This window comes from Felis catus, chromosome B2 (genome assembly GCF_018350175.1).
Source record: "Felis catus isolate Fca126 chromosome B2, F.catus_Fca126_mat1.0, whole genome shotgun sequence".
Classification (NCBI taxonomy): domain Eukaryota; kingdom Metazoa; phylum Chordata; class Mammalia; order Carnivora; family Felidae; genus Felis; species Felis catus.
This window is the reverse complement of record NC_058372.1, coordinates 97,689,725-97,709,529: the sequence shown is the minus strand read 5'-3', so window position 1 is coordinate 97,709,529 and position 19,805 is coordinate 97,689,725. Positions and strand designations below refer to the sequence as shown.

The 19,805-nt window shown below is 43.9% G+C and overlaps 1 long non-coding RNA gene across 3 annotated transcripts; it reads right to left on the bottom strand.

Annotated features, from left to right (window-relative positions):
- Positions 1 to 6,833: 6,833 nt before the first annotated feature.
- LOC109499825 lies at positions 6,834 to 19,101 on the bottom strand. Of its 3 annotated transcripts, none has more exons than XR_002157346.3 (4): positions 17,974 to 19,101; positions 16,944 to 17,121; positions 15,338 to 15,401; positions 6,834 to 7,624 (listed from the first exon to the last, which is right to left on the bottom strand). It is a non-coding gene; the product is annotated as an uncharacterized LOC109499825 (long non-coding RNA). The 3 variants fall into 3 exon arrangements; XR_006598154.1 differs by having other exon boundaries at positions 6,834 to 12,232; positions 17,974 to 19,098; XR_006598155.1 differs by lacking the exon at positions 17,974 to 19,101 and adding an exon at positions 17,216 to 17,286 and having other exon boundaries at positions 6,834 to 12,232.
- Positions 19,102 to 19,805: the final 704 nt, after the last annotated feature.

Here is a 19,805-nt window from a genome sequence, read left to right as displayed (position 1 = left end):
GAGAGGCAGCGGCCAAGTGGGGAAGGGGGAGTGTCTGGTTTTGTCCTCCAGTCTACACATTTCCAACTGCTGTTCTGTGCTTCCAGCAGTTACCATATGTTCACAGATTTTTAAGTCACAATAAACGTCAGTGAGCTGCTAGGGAATAATTCCCACCTTTGTTCATGTTCCAGCACCTCCCCTCAGATCACATTGCTCAAATAACGACCCGGCCTTCCTCCCCCTCTTGTACATCAAGGTCACAGCCCTTCTCTGTTACTGGCAGTGAGAGCGGCCAGTTGTACCCTGGTGGGAAGTTAGCAGAATGGCAGACTAACTGCCAAGCTTTGGATAGGTCATGAAATGTTCAGCCACTAAAAGTACTTTTTCCAATGGTTAGATTTTTAAAATAATTTTCCTCTCTAGTGGCAACTAAAAAAAAATTTTTTTTCAATGTTTATTTATCTTTGAGAGGAAGAGAGAGAGAGAGACAGAGCACGAGTGGGGGAGGGGCAGAGAGAGAGGGAAACACAGATTCCAAAGCAGGCCCCAGGCTCCGAGCTGTCAGCACAGAGCCCGACGTGGGGCTCGAACCCACAAACTACAAGATCATGACCTGAGCCAAGTCACTTAACTGACCGAGCCACCCAGGTACCCCTCTAGTAGCAACTTTTAATCAAGCAAATTATCACAGGCCCGCGAGAGCAAAGATTGATTCCATCCTGTCCTGTCCGCAGTGTTCTTTTTGCATCCTGGGAGGCTGATAATGTGGGAGGGAGTTTGTGTAGGACTCTGGAGGTGGACTCTCTGGGTTCAGACCCTGGCTCTGCCACCTATTTGCTGGGTGAAATTAGGCATGTTATATAATCAACCTCTGCCTCCAGTTTCTCATTTGTAAAATGGACTGATTAAAGTGTCTACCTCAAAGCACTATGAGGATTAAATGAACCGATCGATGTAAACTGACTGGTGCAAGGACCAGATATCAGTTACTATTCTTAAGTAACTAGCCATGAATGTAATCATTTACTTGTTTAACTTTGTGGCTTCTTTTAAAAAAAATTTTTTTAAGTTTATTTATTTATTTTGAGAGAGAATGAGAGAAAGAGAGGAGCGCAAGCAGGAGAGGCGCAGAGGGAAAGAGAGAATCCCAAGCAGGCTCTGCACTGTCAGGGCGGAGACTGATGCGGGGCTCGAGTTCACAAACTGCGAGATTGTGACCTGAGCTGAAACCAAGAACTGCGAGATCATGACCTGAGTAGAAAAACCAAGAGTTGGATGCTTAACAAACTGAGCCACCCAGGCGCCCCCTACCTTTGTGGCTTCTTTAAGTCTTGCAGGGAACTTTGCCCAGTTTGATCCTGGGCAAGGAAAAGTCTTCTGCTTGGCCTCACTCTTCCACCTGGCCTTCCCGTCACCAACATCTTTGACAGTAGCCGGAGCAGGTCTCCTGGCCAGGGTTAAGTCACTGGCTCACCTGTGCTCAACAGCAGAGGAGGATAGAAGAGACTGAGGGCTAGCATAGAACTGAGTGGGATAAAAGAAGGGTCCTCAGCTGAGATTTTCTTTTTTCCTTTTCTGCAAGCCTCCTAGAGTCGCTACCTCACACCACTGCAGTCTATCCGGGCCATCCAATTATTTGTGCATCTGTTTGAAAAGCAGCCTGCTCTGGGGGGCAGGGACACCAACCAGGCTAGCACTGCTCTTGGGAGCCCTGCCCAGTGGTCTGGCCTTGGAGGAGCTGCCAGCTACCCAGAGAGAGTTGGATCTTTTCCATGTAATGAGATTGACTCAAAAAGAACAAAGTTGCTCTCAACACCTGCTCACCCTCTCACAGCTATGAAGGCCAAGAGGGGAATGGGTAATTGCAGACCACAGGCAACGAAAGAATAAGAAGGGGAATAAAAGAATCAGCGGCCCTTGGTTCAGCATCTTCCCACTGTCCTTTCATGGGAGATCAATGCAGAGCCTGCCGTGTCTGTCTCTGGTGGAGAGCTGGAAAATAGGATGGCTCAGAAGACAGCAGTCAGGAAGAGATAGAGGGATCTGGAAGAGGAGCCCCTGAATAATCTCCTTTTTTGTTTAAGCTAACTTAAGATGAGTTTCTCAGACTTGTGCCCACTCTCCTTTGTAATACGTTTTGTGAGAAATGCAACACAGACCCCTTGGCACGAGCAGAATAGCCTGATCACATTGAGGGAGCTTCAGGACCCATCGAGGTGGCTGCAGGACCCCAAAGGCACCCCGTGGGCCCTCCAACCTCACCTTTGTTCTGTTTGGCCTCCATGCCCAGCTGTGGCCAGCCTCTACAGAGCTCATATGCTAGAACTCACAGAAGACAGCAGAGACCGGGACACTATGAAAGGAGTTTCTCAAAACCGAATCTTACTCTTCTAGTGACTGTTGGAATCATATCACTAGGTATTGTCATAATGTTTGTAGACAGTACCTCTCCTGATACCTACCCAGCTCATCCCCACAGTGATGGACAAAGGATGGCCGAGTTTATCTTATGTGACTCCTGCCCACACTTACAACTCATCAGACAAGGAGTGAACCCCCAGCCCAGGCTGAACCAATCTGAATTAGGACCTGATATAAACGGATGGGCTCATGGCTTGAATGTAGGGTGTGTAATCATAGTGCCATGGCATGACCACATTCAGCCCTACAAGCTAGAAGAATAAAAGCCAATCTGCACAGAAAGAGAGAGAGAGAGAGAGAGAGAGAGAGAGAGAGAGAGAGAAATGAAAACCAGAGGAGCCAAAGGGGGTGGGATGCCTGTGGTCCCGGCTCTCCAGACTCCTTTTCTGGATCCAGCCTCACTTCCTGCCCATGGTTTCTGAGAGGTTTTCCAGTATCCTTCAACTCAGTGCCTTCCTTTTTGCTTATTTATTGGGTTTCTCTTACATGCATCCAGAAAAACTTCCACGAAGGCAGTGCGTGATTCACAGTTTACTGAACACTTTCACATGTTATCTTGTTTGGATTTTGTTTCTCATGCTACTCCAGGGAGAAGGCAAGGGAGGTATCATCATCTGCATTTTATGGCCAAAGAATCCCAGGTGAGGACAGTTCAAGGTCTCCCAGGTAGGGAGGTAGGTCTTTGACCCAGACCCAGCATCACCTCTACCTTGAGCCCTTGACATTTGGTGGTGTGCTTCCAAGAACAGGAACTCTGGCCCCAAGGTATAATCAAAGGTGATATGCTGCATTTCTAAGCACAATCAGATATTTCAAAAAGAACTAGGAGCTTCGGCTTGGTCACCACCACATGACCATTACTACATCTTCATGAGCCTATGCAGGCATAGCTGGCCATGCCTCTGACTTTGAAGACAAAGTACATACAGAAAGCAGAACTGGGCATGGACTTTGTGGTGTGGAATCCTCCCTCTCATAAAAATATGTGGAGCCTGTACTATTATGATATCACTTTAGCATTTATTGTATTTTACTTCTTTCCTCCTCTAGAGCGCCTGTAAACAATGGGCAGACAGGTTACATTTCTCCTCCCTGCCTTTGTCTGGTCCTCACTGACATTTTCTACCCAAGGTAGACTAATTCAGAAATTGGCAGTTGGCACATGTGTGTGCACACAAACACATGCGCACGCACACACACACACACACACACACACACTGGTTGTGGATGCCATTTTTTTAAAAGGCCTTTTTGATATATAAATTCAGAGACCATATAATTCACCCACTTCAAATGTACAATTCACTCAAACTCTTCCAAAAATAATAAAAGAGGAAGGAAAACTTCCAAACTCATTCTATGAGGCCAGCATTACCTTCATCCCAAAACCAGATAAAGAGAAACTACAAACAAGAGAACTACAGGCCCATACCTCTGATGAACATAGATGCAAAAATCCTCTGCAAAATATTAGCAAACTGAATCCAACAGCACATTAAAAAAATAATTCACCACAATCAAGTGGGATTTATTCCTGGTATGCAAGGGTGTTTCAATATTTGCAAATCAATCAATGTGATATATCATATCAATAATAGGATAAGAACCATATGATCATTTCAAACCAAATGCAGAAAAAGCATTTGACAAAGTAGACCATCCATTCATGATAAAAATGCTCAACAAAGTAGGTTTAGAGGGAACATACTCAACAGAATAAAGGCCATATGTGAAAACCCCATGGCTAACATACACTCAATGGTGAGAAACTGAAAACTTTCCCGTACAGTCAGGAACAAGACAAGGATGTCCATTCTCACCACTTTTATTCAACAAAGTACTGGAGTTCCTAGCCTCAGCAATCAGACAACAAACTGAAAGAGATAAAAGGGATCCAAATTGGTAAGGAAGAATTAAAACATTCATTATTCGCAGATGACATGATACCACATGTAGAAAAACTGAAAGACTCCACTAAAAAACTGCTAGCAGTGATAAATGAATTCAGTAAGGTCACAAGACACAAAATCAATGTAAAGAAATCCCTTGCATTTCTATACATTAATAATTAAGAAGCAGAAAGAGAATTGAGAAAACAACCCCATTTACAATTACACCCAAAATAATAAAACACCTAGGAATAAACTTAACTGAGGAGGTGAAAGACCTATACTCTGAAAACGATAGAACGTTGATGAAAGAAATTGAAGACACAAACAAATGGAGATATTTCATGCTCATGGATTGGAAGAACAAATATGGTTAAAATGTCCATACCACCCAAAGCTGTCTATAGTTTTAATGTAATCCCTATCAATATACAAACAGCATTTTTCACAGAACTAGAACAAACAATTCTAAAATTTGTATGGAACCACAAAAGACCCCAAACAGCCAAAGCAATCTTGAAAAAGAAAGCCCAAACCAGAGAAAATGGTATCACAATTACAGATTTCAAGTTATACTACAAAGCTGTAGTGATCAAAAGAGTATGGTACTGGCACAAAAATAGACCTGTAGATCAATGAAACAGAATAGAAAGCCCAGAAATAAACCCATGATTATATGGTCAATTAATCCTCGACAAAGGAGGCAAGACTATGCAGTGGGAAAAAGTCCCCTCAACAAACTGTGTTGGGAAATTAGACAGCTGCGTGCAAAAGGATAAAACTGGACCACTTTCTTACGCTATACACAAAAACAAATTCAAAATGGATTATTAAAGACGTAAAAATCCTAGAAGAGAGCACAGGAAGTAATTTCTCTGACATCAACCATAGCAACGTTTTTGTAGATATGTCACCTGAGGCAAGGGAAAAAAAAGCAAAAATAAACTATTGAGACTATATCAAAATAGCAAGCTTCTGCCAGCAAAGGAAATAATCAACAAAACTAACAACCTACTGAATAAGAGAAGATATTTGCAAATGACATATTCGATAAAGGTTTAGTATCCAAAAAATACAAAGAACTTACACAACTCAACACCCAAAAAACAAATAATCCAATTAAAAAATGGGCAGAAGACGTGAACAGACGTTTCTCCAAAAAGATATCCAGATGGCCAACAGACACATGAAAAGATACTCAACATGACTCATCATCAGGGAAATGCAAATCAAAACTACAATGATATGTCACCTCACACCTGTCAGAATGGCTAAAACTAAAAACACAAGACACAACAAGTGTTGACAAGGATGTGGAGAAAAAAGAACCCTTGTGCACTGTTGGTGAGAATGCAAATTGGCATAGCCATTGTGAAGAGCAGTATGGAGTTTCCTTTAAAAATTAAGTATAGAACTACCCTGGGTCGCATGGGTGTCTCAGTCAATTAAGTGTCCAACTCTTGATTTCGGCTCAGGTCATGATCTCATGGTTGTGAGTCCAAGCCACGTTGTGTGTGGAGCCTGCTTAAGATTCTCTCTCTCCCTCTCTTTTTCTCTCCCTCTTCCTCTTTCCCAGGCACATGTGTGGCAGTCTCTCAAAAAAATAAAAAATAAAAAAAAGAATAGAACTATCCTATGATCCTGGGTATTTACCCAAAGAATATGAAAACACTAATTTGAAAAGACATATTCACTCCTATGTTTATTGTGCATTATTTACAATAGTTGAATAATGGAAGTATCCCAGGTGTCCATTGAAGGAAGAATGGATGAAGAAGATGTGAGATATATATATATATATATATATATATATATATATATATATATATATGCAATGAAATATTATTCAGCCATAAGAAGAATAAAATCTTGTCATTTGCAACATGGATGGAGCTAGAATGTATAATGCAAAGCAAAATAAGCAGTCAGAGAAAGACAAATATCATATGAATTTACTCATATCTGGAATTTAAGAAACAAAACAAATGAACAAAAGAAAAAGAGAGAGAGAGAGATAACAAAGCACTCTTAACAACAGAAAACAAACAGATGGTTACCAGAGGGGATGTGGGTGGGGAGATGGGTGAAATAGATGATGGAGATTATGGAGTGCACTTATTGTAATAAGCACAGGATGATGTATGGAAGTGTTGAATCACTATATTGTGCACCTGAAATTAATAGAACACTGTATGTTAACTATACTGGAATAAAAATAAAAGTTTTTAAAAATTAAAATAAACATGTACAATTCAAAGAGTTTTCGTATATTACAGTATTTTTTAAATTGTGGTAAACTATATATAACAAAGTTTTCCATTTTAACAAAAAAATTTTTTTTAACGTTTATTTATTATTGAGAGACAGAGAGGCACAGAGCGTGAGCAGGGGAGGGGACAGAGAGAGGGGGAGACACAGAATCCGAAGCAGGCTCCAGGCTCTGAGCTGTCCGCACAGAGCCTGACGCGGGGCTGGAACTCACAAACCGTGACATCATGACCTGAGCCGAAGTTGGTCACCTAACCGACTGAGCCACCCAGGTGCCCCATTTTAACAATTTTTAAGTGTACAGTCCAGTGGCATTAATTACATTCACAATGTTGGGCAACCATCACCAGTGTCTACTTCTAAAGGGTACCATTTTTTGCTCTTGCACTCTTTTCTCCCTCTCTCTCCCTCTCCCTTTCTTCTTTCCTTTTTTGTCTTTAAGTAGAGAAGGAAGTGCATCTCCCCCAAGCTCTGGCTTCTCCATGCATGTGAATCTCCACTGCACTGCTTCACTTTCCATTCTTCTACTGAACCAACAAAGGCCAAGACTTGAAGGCAAGATGCTGACTTGATCATATGTGAATTTCTGCAGCTCCCAAGTCTCCATGATGCAGAGAGAATATACTGCTTCTGGGACATTTCTGATGCCGAGCTCCTCTGTCCAAAAGGGAACTGCTTGAGGGCAGGGCTATGTATCTTCAGTCTGAACCCCTAAGTTTATTAATGCCTGCTGAATGGCCTTTGGGGCCCTGAAGCTCTCCCCTCTACTGTGTGGCACAGATACAAGCATCTACAGAGATTCCTGAAGGAATTTCTTCCCAGCTGAATGTCAGATTTTGACCTTTCTTCTCTTCAACATCTTTACTTGCCTCCTGTTACTTCTTACCTGTCTTAACTGGTATGAGAAGAGAACATTCCGGAAATATAGTCTAGTTGGATGTTAATGTGGGCTCAGCATTTTGATCCTCTGCTCTGTGGCTGATGGGGAAGGTGGGTCTTTGGTGCTGGATCCTTATTTCTGGGTTCTGGGTTGGGGGGGTGGTGCACTCCCTCCTGTCAATGTCCTGTCAGAGGGGGAGAGAGGGAAGAAGGATGGTGGCTTTCCAGAAGAGAAAGCACCGTTCTCAAGCAGAGCCTCGAAGTCTCTCTGCACAGAACTCACTTGTGAACCTGTCTGGAAGGCTCCCAATAAGCCCCCTGCCTGCCAAAAGCCATCCTTTGGGGGATGTCATTACTGCCATTCACCGTGCATATGGACAATCAACAGCCGAGTCTCTTGTGAGGCTCTTTTGTGTAATTAAATGTACTAGCCTGACAGCCCCCAAAAGAGGGGGTAATATCTCCTAGATGTAAAATGGCTTTTCTCTAATCCTGAATGATGGCATGCTGTTGCTAGGTGCCTATTTTTCTGCCTTTCAAATATAAAGTGACTAATGGGGTATATTTCATAACACATCTGCAAGTATGTAGTTATTCTTATACTTCGATGCCCTTTAAAATATTATTATCTGCCAACACTTGGACTATGTGCTGGTATGCAAATTAGACATAATAAAGGAAGAAAGGAGGAGTTCCTTGCTTTTGAAAAGTCATATTTATAAGGTTAACAAGATTTATATATTACATCAGGGAACCGGGGTTAGAAAGCAAGACTTTTTAAAATGTAATGGTTGGCAACAATAAAGATTCTCTGGTGTTTTTCCCTGTACGAGATCAAAACTTTTCATCTCTGCTGAGGCTTAATGAGATGAAAAAAAAAAATTCCCACAAAATCAAAACACATAGAATCTAACTTCAGGAACAAGGCAGACATTCTAAGTTGAATGTTTTTGAGTGGCAGGCCCAGGAACAGAAGCAGTGTTTTAAAAACATAGGACTTTGCCTTTAAAAAATCAAGTTAAATTAATTATTTCAATGAGTTATCCATTTTTTTTTTTGATAAAAGGGAAAATTTCAACCAGGAAAACTCAATCTAATAAAAGAAAATACACCAAACAGTGGGAACAATTTACAAATACATATACATATATGTCTTCTGTTGAATTACAAACTACTTTATAAATAAACAGGAAAACTGAACTCAGTCTCTCAAATAATGGGGTGTTAGGATTTTGCATATATTCTGATTATAGGGAACCACCTCTGCCTTGGAGCATGCATCTATTTAGTATTAAGACAGAAGCACAGGGAAGTTTATACTTGCTAAAGAATCAGATATCAACAACATATACTCAACACCAATGATTAAGTTATTAGCAATGACTCCAAAGGCACTTTGGGATCTTGCAGCAATTGGGACCATTATTACAAACATGAAGATCTCTCTGTCTTTGTAGTCACACGCCCATGAAGAATAATAGAGTTCCAGTTGGTAGGATGTTGCGATAATCAAATTTAGATGTTTCAAGAGGTTTCAAGAGGCCAGCATTTGGTACATCCACCTAGCATACCCAGAAGAGGGACAAGGCCAGGCCAGTTTTGCTCCTTCCCGGGTATACCTGGGCACATGGTACATGCTGGGTAAGTGTTCGATGAATAAATATCATGAATGAATGGATTAATGAATAACAGAAAGTTAAATTGGAATGTTTCTGTGGTTTGAGAATTTCTGCTGATACCCAAAGCTGAGATGGATAATAGGTGATCCCATATTCTAAAGAGAGATGCAGCCTTCATCCATGCAAGACTTGTAAAGAGCTGGCCGAAACTGGGGCAGGGCACCTGGTTGGCTCAGTCGGTTGAGCATCTGACTCTTAATTTTAGCTTAGGTCATGATCTTGTGCATGGGATAAACCCCCACGTCGAGCTCTACACTTACAGCTTAGTCCCTGCTTGCTCTCTCTCTCTCTCTCAAAATAAATAAATAAACTTAAAAAAAAAAAAAAAAGAGTTGACCAAAACAATAGATGTGAACCTAGATGTAGTTTTGGATTGAATGTAAGGGAGTTCTAGTAAGAAGTATCATGGCTTTATTTCCTTTTCGTCTCATTGGAGGAGGGGAGGGAGTGCTTGTCCTATCATTGAGTCAAGTAAAGATGGCCCTAAGAGGACCATTCAGAGAATGGGGAGTGTGCCAGGAGCAGAGATTAAAATCTCTGGTGGATGCTTGCTGAACTGCATGGCCTTGTAGGCCTGCCCTGGCTGCCACCATCTTTGGGAACAAAAAGTTCTCAGACAAGGCCTGCACTTCCAGAATTTGCTGGGACAACAGGTGGAAAACTTCTCTGTGGACGACGTGGACCTTGTCATTGGTAGCTAGGCTTAAATCCTCTTAGTAGGACCAGCCAGTGGCCTTACTGCCAGAGAGAGGTGAACCTGGCATTAGATGGCCATGTGGAGTATCCCACTGGCACTGGAACCGGGGTGGAGTCATAAGAGTCAGCCAGAGGGGCATCATTCCGGGTCCAGACACTTCAAGACATAGGCCCTGGGTTGGGTGGGGCAGGTCCATGGGGCCCATTAAGGTGCCTTTCGAGAGAAAAAAAGCAGTATCTGAGCATCTGTATTTAGAGGACACCAACGGCTAGATTACAGCAGGCCCAGCTAAGTAAAAAGACCATTTGCTTCTTTTCCTATTCTCCCCACTCTCTGCCCTGCCTTGGGGAGTCAGGAGCAGCTAATGAATGGCGAGAGATAACACAAAGATTAAAGACCGGCTGTGCAAGCTTTCTGAGGTTGGGTCAGGCCTGAGCTGGGAGAGAGCAAGGGACTGAAAAGTATGGGATCTGCCTGAGATGCTAACCAGTGGAAGATCAGACAGAGCAGTTTGGAAGGACAGTGATGAAAGAAAAAAAAAGAAGAAGCTGTTTCCCGTTAACCCCATCAAGTCCAGCCCATTTGATATAATAGTTATAAGCAAATGGAAGGATGCATGCATGCATGAACGAAAGAAAGCATCTGTAACTTGGTTGACTCTATGGCCACCGTCAAGTGCCCTGCTCAACCTATATCCAGACAGCATCCTCCCCTCAGCTTCAGGCAGAGGACAGGAGATGACCTCTCCACAAACTTTGAGATGTGGCCGGGAAAAGTCACTAAGTCAGTGACTCAGGGAAGGCTGACTGACTTCTCCCAGGTGCGCTGTGGGTTGATCATTCACCACCACCTTATCAAACACTGTAACTGCTTAGTGTGACTTTGGCCCCAGTGAGAAACGACTTTCAGCAGGTAAGTTAGCAAAGTGCCCATGTGTGACATCACCTTACGTCGGGTGCACTTTGCTCAGGACAGTCTCTGTACAATAGGCCTGACACCCCTATAAGAAGTGTAGTAACCTCCTCCCTGGGGCTCTGCGTGTTGTGGAGACCAACCCCATGTGAGAAGGGCAAATGGTTCCCGCTTTCATCATTGCTCCTTAACGAGCACGGCACAGGTTCTTTTGCAGAGGAGTCAGTGAAATTAAGCAGGCAAGAAGGTCCCTTCTAAGGCCGCTATTTAAGTGCGGGGCTCACGGTGGCCTCCATGGCATCATCCCCACGTTTCTTTGTAACCTAACTGCCTTGCCCTGGAGCTGACCCATCATTCTGGCTCTTCTTCTAGGGCAGAAGTTTTCTTTTATTCATAACCCTACCCTAAGCGCCAGGCCCAAAGTAGACCCTCAATAAGTGCTAGCTCAGCGAATGAACGGGATTCATTCTGATGGGTCTCCCTAAGACAGGTGGAGTTACAGAGCACACCCATATTCCAGGGGGAGTAGCTGAGGCACAGACGGACAGGTGGGGTGCTTTGGCCAAGGCCCCAGATGAAGCAGGAGGGCAGGGGAGACTAGAATATGTGGATGGGCCTTGAAAAATAACTATGAAGTTAAGTGTCTCAGTAAACACAAGCCAAAAGCTTGTTGCCTGGAGGCCAGGGCCCTCTACCAGAGCACAGATTCTTAGCACAGAGCCCCCAGACAGTTATAATGGCACGCCACCTCTGTTTAATGACATTTCACAAATTACCAAATGCTTTCCTAGCCACAGACTGTCTGACTCTTCCCAGCAATCTGGAGGGAGGTAGAGCTGACATTATTATCCACACTTCACAGGCCCAGAGAGGTTTAAATGGTGTCCTTAAGGATACACAGCTAGTAAAGGAGGAAGTATGATGACCTCGTGGGTCAGCTTCTCACCAGACCTGGTCAGACCCAACAGGACGAGAGCATAGGGCACATCGCAGGCCCCCCTGGTTGCCCTTTCCGGTTACAGGCCAGTGTTGGGTCTCCCCCATTGTAGGAGCCCTTCGAGTCTGCCCCTTCAGGAGCACAGCCAGGCAGTGCCCCCCTTCCCAGCGAGAGCTGCACTTGGTCCCTCCTCCTGGCTCCCTGTCGTAGCCCAGGAGCCTGTTTGCAGAAACTGGTTCCAAGCCGGGCCTCCACAGCTTGCGCTGTGCCTGGGCAGGACAGATTGCTGGGACGCGGAAGTGGCTCTGGAGCCAACACACTTGCCGTATGGGAGAGGCTACTGTGCCAACACTGTCATTTTCCACTCCAAAATGTCAGGTGAGGAGTGACACGGGCAGCATTCTCCCCTTGGTGCCTCAGATGCACATGCTTTTGTTTCTCCCCGCAACAGCCCATAGGATCGCCTTCTCTTCGGAGGAGCGTCTCGGCATAAAAACAGTTCCCGAAATTTGGCATAGTCAGGGGTCTCATTTGCAAAGCTGGGACGGCTTTCGAGGTTTTGTTCAGACTGTTTAAAAAAGATGCCAAAAGATGTCTTTTTTATGTTCAGTTGGCTTCATCTTTTAATGTCAATACCAGCTTAATGCTGAAGGTAACAAATGGCAGGCCCGGTTAATTTTTAAAAGGAAATTTAGGGGGAGGCCTGAAATTACTTTGTGCTTGTTTGTTTTTTAATGACCACGCATATTTAGACAGACGGAATGTGGCAAAATAAACAAATAAGTAAATACAAGTTCAGAGACTTTGATTTACTGAAACTCATTTTGAAAGCAAGAGGAGCCGTGAAAGGCAAAACTTGCACTCAAATTCAAACAGTTTCCAAGGAAAATTCCCGTAACCTTGAAGAATAATAAAGGCTCACGGATATATTTGGAATTTCTGAATGGTAGGACTGTTTCCCGAGAGCATTTTAAACATCCCAAGTGAAAAATGAGAACAAGGCCTAAATTGTTTGGTAAAGAGCAAAGAACCCTTTGGTTTAAGAAAAAGAGAGGGAGATTGTAAGTCAAAAATGCTGTAAAGGCCTGGAGCTTCGCATGAAATATGGACGACGGTAGTTTTGTTTTTTGGGTTTTTTTTTTTTTTTTTTTGCCAGAAAACTTTTTACTCAATGCAATATGCAAAGAATGTATATTACGATCTTTAAAAAAAAGCAAAATCCATTTCATGCCATCTTGCATCCTGTGAGTTTTCCCTTTGCTTTTTAGTCCCACATAGGGTGTCAGGATCTGGGGCTCTGCTGGCCATGGTGGGGGTGGGGGGGTCCTGCCAGCACACAGCCACACCCCCTCTTGCATCTTTGTAGGACTCCAGGCATCTGTAGTTAACAGGCTCATCCCTGCCCCCAGCCCTGCCAATCTTGAGGTAGCTAAGATTTTTCTGCCATTATCATTTATTCTCTCCGATCTCCTAAGCCCCTCAAACCTTAAAGTTGGCCATTACCCTGGACCCTGAGTACCATTCACACGGGGAACACATGATAGCCTGAGGACACTGCCTGCCCTCAAGCGGCTCATCCTCCACTGGCATGGATAGATGTCATATGATGCACCTAGACAGTGAAGTAATAGCCAGCATCATATGACAAATATACTAAAGTCCGAGCACGCAGAGATTGTTAAGAAGAGAGCACGTACTTCCTTCTGAAAGGGCTGGGGAAGACCTCATTTAAACAGCGGGTAGCAAAGGAAAACTGAGAGGTGGCTGGGGCTCTGACGGGGAGAGCAGGTATTAGGAACAGCAGCCCAGAGCCTGAGGGTGGCCATACCAAATGAGCTACGGGAGGGGCTGGGGAGGGAGGTTGGGGCCCTGCCATGGGAGGTTTTGAACACTACGATGAAGACTCAAGAGTTGATTCTGGAGGTGAAGGGAGGCCAAATTTGGGGGAGCAGAAGAATTATGAAGTGCTCAGGGCCCTTGGGTGGGCTCAGGGGAGCCAGGAGAGCCTCTGTCTACGGTATGTGTGGGTGAACACAAAGGGAAGTCTATAGCTTTCCCTGGCTTCTCAAAAGGCCTCCCTGTTCTGAGGCCACATTCCAGGGCCAGGCTCCAGAAGAGTCTCACTACCACCCTCTTCCCCGCTCCCCATCCTCAGCCCAGATGAGGGGCACAAAAGTCACTTCATGCCCTCCCTCCTTGGACATGTATTAGCCATGAAAATAAAGACCTGGGGGCATTCCAGATGCAGGTGGCCCCATTGGGCCTCTGGGACTTCCTGGGTTTCCAGACTACCCAAGGGTGTTTATTTACACCACATTTTAATGCCAAACGAATGGAGAATTGCCGAATAACTTCTGCCACAAGGTTCAGATTTCAAACTTTCCCCCTTTGGCAACATCATCCTAATTGTTTAAAACGAAGCAACAGACTCCACCCATGATTTCCAGTTCCTCCAGCAGCTCCGAACCAGACCCTAGCCTCTCCTCCTGCCCTTGCCCTCACCACCACTAGCTTGCAACCGACAGAAGTCCATCAGGCCTTTTGGATTTTTCTTTTCCTGAGAGTAAATGGGCCTCCTCCCCTTCACCCTACTCCTCTCAAGCTCTTCCTCAGCTGGCCAGGCTGTAAATCCTGTCTGCAGATCCCCTTGCGCTATAGACCCACAGTAGTGATGGACTTCTCCAGAACAAAGCCCACGCCCCACCTGAGATTAATTTTGGCTGTTTTACTACAACCGCTACCCATTGTTGCAAACAGCATACACATTTGTTCTTTAGAAGACCTCTGCCTCTAGAGCTGTGGGCTAAGTATCCCCGGGCAAGGGCCACGGGAAATGGGAAAGAGGTGCCACAGAATCTAGGGGAGGGTAAAAGGGGCATGTTTTAGATTCAAGCCAAAGACCCCACAAAGACTGGAAAGAGAAGGGACTCATCAAAGTGCAGCTTCCAGAGTGACTTGGCTGATTTTAGGAGTATGGAGGTTAAAAGGCTGAAACACCATTCAGAAATCTTGGATTTAAAACATGCCAACTTAACCAAAAAGCATCTTACTACTATGTGCATGTGTATGTGCACCTGTCGGCAGGTGCCATTTCTGCCTTGAGAGCCACAGTAGATGCCTTTCCTCTCCCTCACTTGACTATGACCTTGCAAGGTGTGGGTGCCGAGTCACCAGGGCACTCCTCCCCCCGACACACACAGGCCTGAGTATGGGCCTTGCATACGGTTGAGGACAGTAACCATGTGCTAAAGAGAATTTGCTCATTCAAATATTTGTTGAATCCTCATTATGTACTGGATGCTGCCTCAAACCCTGAAGACAGACTTAGGTAAATCAAGCCCAGTCCCTGCACTCCAGATGGCTCTCTAATCATGTCAGACATGAAGAGGAGAGCTAACGTTGAGATAAAATGACCTAAGATCTTCCACAAAGGAGGAAGTAAACAAATGAGCAGGCATAGAATGCATCTGGAAAATTTTGATTGGCAGGGCAAAAAAACTGCTCATGCTACCTGGGACTGGGGGCAAGGACCTATTCTACTTACTTCCCCCTTTTGGTAGAGCCAAAGGGAAAAGAGAACCACATTCTAGCCCCAACAGGAGAATGTTTCTGGACGCCAGCCCCTTCCTCTCTCCCATATCATCTCTGTGGCTCTGGCAGTCGGGACACTCACCATCATGGTTTTGCTCAGAAGCACAGAAAGGTCAGGACAGTCCAGTGTCCTGGAGATAGGTGCGCTAGGATGAAGAAGACAGGAGGAAGTTCATTGGCAGAGAAAATTCAGAGGCCCAATGGCAAATTTTTAGAACGTTCCCAAGGTTAAATACACACACACACACACACACACACACACACACCCCTATCTGTCTGCCTGTCCGTCCGTCCATCCGTCCATCCATCCATCACTTTTTGCTTTTAGAAGTAAAAATAAAAAGAAAATAGAGAACAAGAGTATTTGACAGGTAGGAAGAATTGGGGCAGGGGGTAGAGCTTCCTACTTTAATATAAACTAAATTAAGGACCACAGTTCTCTTCTCATACTCTCCCTGGAAGCACATCTCCCCCCACCCCCACCCCACTTTACTCTTCTTACGAAAGTCCCTGGCCTTTATGAGAATAATAAAACAAAACACACATTACACAAATCTGTACAATCCCATCTAATTTGAGTTTCTGAGTAACTACCATCAGTCCTACACTCGTCACCACACCCCCCTTCCCTGAAATACTTTCTAATTTTAGCGCTAAGAGCTTGGAACTTGACACTGGATATGTTTCCATTTACCATGAAAGGCATGTTTCTCCACAAACAACTGGAGGGCAGGCTTGGAAAACAGGTTTAAAGACCAGACTTGTGGAACTCTGGCATGGCAATTTTCTGGAAACGTCTACCATCTCACCAGGAGGCAGGAAGCATCAAGACTGAATATGAGTTCTGGCTTCTTTCAAGTGAAATGATTTAATTTTAAGAATTTCAATTCATAAAATAGCCCCAGCTAATTTCCCAAGGAAAATGAACATACTTTGTTTCCCATTCGTTCTTTAAGGAATATTTGAGCCATGCAAAGAATTCATACTGAGTTACCTTGGAAGACTTAATTGGGCAATGCCCCCAGTGTCTTTGAAAGAATATAGAATGGTGAAAAAAAAAAAGCAAGTTTGATAGGGATATAAACTTTTGTGATTTAGAAATTAGAAATCAGTTTCGCCGCCCTGATATTCACAAACAAAAAACAAACAGGGAGAAAATTCTTTAGCATGCGATAGTTCATTTCCATAGTTGTATAAATTTATAGAATTAGCTATTTCCACAGAAGGAAAAGCAAAGTCTTCATTTGCGAAGCTGATATTTTCATACCTACATGGATGTCCTCTTTGCCCAAAATGTAAGTCAGCTCTTTTTATTGCCACAGACATACCCAAACTATCAATATTTCCTGTTAACCATCACCTTATAAAAGTCAGAAAGCATGATGATTGTAATTAAAAAAAAAATCACACAGGACTCTTACCTGTTCAGTCTCCCTGTCACCCTCTTCTCACCTGCCCACCCCCTTCATCATCACCTGTCTGCCCAGGTGGGCAGTACGTCTCCTGGGACACAGGCCCCAGGCACTTGAGCTGCTTTTCTTTCCATTCCAGAGCTGCTACCGGACAAAGAGCACTTTTCTTCCTCCATGACCAGCTTCTGGGCAAGGCACAGTCTCCCTAGCAACTCCTTTCTGCCTCATTCCTCAAAACAAGCAAATCAGCAATAAATTCCCCATTAAAGAACTTACGGCTAATCCCGCTGTGGAAATTGATGGTGGGCGCCCAAAGTAACAAGCATGAGGAAGCCACAACAGCTTAAGGAATCTCCTCAGCTCTCCAAGGCATGTCCCTGATTGGAGGCTGACTTTTTCCTTTTTATGCAGCCTCCAGGAGTTTCTTTCAGGTGGTGTTGGGTGTTGGGCAAACCTGTGGAATTGGAAGCCAAGTTAAATTTGATCTGGCTTCCCTGCTGGAAAAATTGAGCAGGAGAATTCTTGGCCATTGTCTAAGGTACACCTACCCAGGATGCTAGATACTTCTGCACCTTCATCTGGAGCCCACAGCAGACCCAAAGAAACAATCACAGATCTGTTTCCTACGGAGTCTGGACAATGCCCCAGAATCCCTCTTAACAAGTGCTATAAGTGGCCACGAGCAGCTCTTTAGATTTGGCACATAAGGGGCACCTGGGTGGCTCAGTCATCTAAGCGTCTGGCTCTTGATTTCAGCTCAGGTCATGATCTCATGGTTCATGGGTTCGAGCCCCTCACCAGGCTCCGTGCTAACAGTGTGAGCCTGCTTAGGATTCTCTCTCTCCCTCTCTCTCTCTCAATAAATAAATGAACTTTAAAAAAAAGTATAAGGCATATGAGTTAAACTTCTTTTTCCTTCCTGTCCCACCCTCTCACATACCCTAGGTGCTCCGAGTGAGAAATATTCATCAGCCAGTTACAAAGACTGCATCCACCTTGCAGTAAAAGCTTGGCTTCTTTGCCTCTTATCTTAAGGGTCCGACAGATAGGCATTTGTCTTTCTTGTCCCTACTCCTCTGCCAGGGTGCGTCCGGCCTGAGGTTCTTAGCAAATCTTAACATTTACCAAGTTAGTGCATATGAATTAGTCGGGGACTAACTACCTACCTATAAGATGGGTATTGAGGAGGGCACCTTTTGGGATGAGCACTGGGTGTTGTATGGAAACCAATTTGACAATAAATTTCATATATTGAAAAAAAAAAGAACTTTGAGACATTTGGTTTCAACGTGAAAAGGGAGCCCACCTGATGCAGAAGGAACGGTTTATTCAAATTCAAGGAGAAGCCAGCTGTGCCCACTTCCTGTTGGAGTCTCATCAGAAGACCTGGAGACTTGGTGAGTCAGGCTCCTTGCTGGTATGAAGGGTTAAGGAAGTGATTAAGGTGGTGAGTTTCCTTCACACTCCTGGCCTCCAGTGCAGCCGGTTGTGGGACACTTGGAAGAAGTTAAAGCAGAGTATGCACATTCAGTTTATTTTATTACAGGCAAATGGCTGGGTTGCAGAAACTTGGAGAGATCTACAAAGCGGCTTCCTCAGATCCAGGTCTTGTTAGCATTAACGTGCTCTGATGTGGCTCACAGGGTTGTACCTGCCTACAATGATATAAATTAGCTGAGCACGTGGAATTGACACCGCCAGGGGAAAGCGAGCATTTCTAATGTGAATGTGGGAGTATATAGGTTTCCAGATTCACGTGGGCATGTGGTTTGGAAAGCAAACAGAAACAGCCTTTTTTTCCCATTCCTGAACTGTTTTGGGTGCCACAAAGTGACAGGTTCGAACCACTGCAGAGCTATTTGGTAGAAATGAAGTCACAATTTAAGAAGAGAGTCAAAGATTAAGTGATGTGAATCATGCGTAAGTTTCTCTCCCCGCCTCTGGAGTTTAAACTTGGGGGTGTGGCTGAATTATCAAGCATCTGCCCCATGAGGATGACTCAGTTTCATTGGATTGACCACCTAGAGGAGAGGATAGTTCCAGAAGCTTGGAGATACATCGGAGAATAAACAGTACTTGAATTGTCTGCTATGAGCCAAACTCTAAGCCTCACGTATACCATAAATCAGAATGAAGTTAAAAGTCACCACTAGTAATAGAAATCTACCTTCAGAATTGAGACTGAAGGTATTTTTATTGTATTTTTACAATACAATGTATGTATGTATTTTTCAAAAAATACGATGAATGTATTTTTACTGAATACATCCCATAGTTCTTGAGGATAGTTTAGTCTTCTAAATACCAATAATCTCTTGGCCACATCTGATTCAAGACTAATTCTAGGCTTCTAACTGTATAATATGACCTGAAAAAGTGCTTTGGACAGTTTTTGTGTTTCTGATAAATATCTACATCTTTGAATAGCTAAAACCATTTACTATTGAAACATTTCATTCAGCAGCATCTTCCACATATGAATTTCTGATAGAATGGTTTACAAATTAAAAAAAAAAAAAAAAGAAAGAAAATCTTTCCCTCGTAAGGTATTGCCTAGCCTAACTTCTCTGGATTCTACATATTCTAAATGTGTTTATCCTTTTAACTCACTTTTCTTTCAACTTCCAGCCAAATAATTTTTATTTAAATTCACTATGTCCTCAAGTCTTAGGTTCCTGATTTCAGCGTGAAAGAAAAGACCTTGTAAGTTCACTTCCATGTGCCAAGCTGAAGTGATTGACACATCCTGTAACTAAGGAGGGCCTGACCTTTCTGGTTTCAGATCCTTAGCCTCTCCCCCCATCCCGGGGGCCCCTCAGGTTTTCTGGAATGACTCACTCTCCTGCTCCTCACAGGCCCTCCTTCTCCCCTCCCCACAAGTGATCCTTTGAAATTACCATTTTAATGGATATAAATAGAAGGAAAAAAATGAACTTTTCTACCCAAACAGGGAGAGTCTTCTCAGCATATCCTTAACAGAAATACCTCGGCCTTCATTCTGAAGCCTCTAAGGACTTGGAACAGTTCCAGGGGCTCATTCCATGTCTGTTCTCTGCCATCTTGCCCTCTATTCCTGGACACAACAGGAGTCCTGACTGGCATCTTCCATCCTGCCAGGCAGGGTTCTCTGGTTTTTCT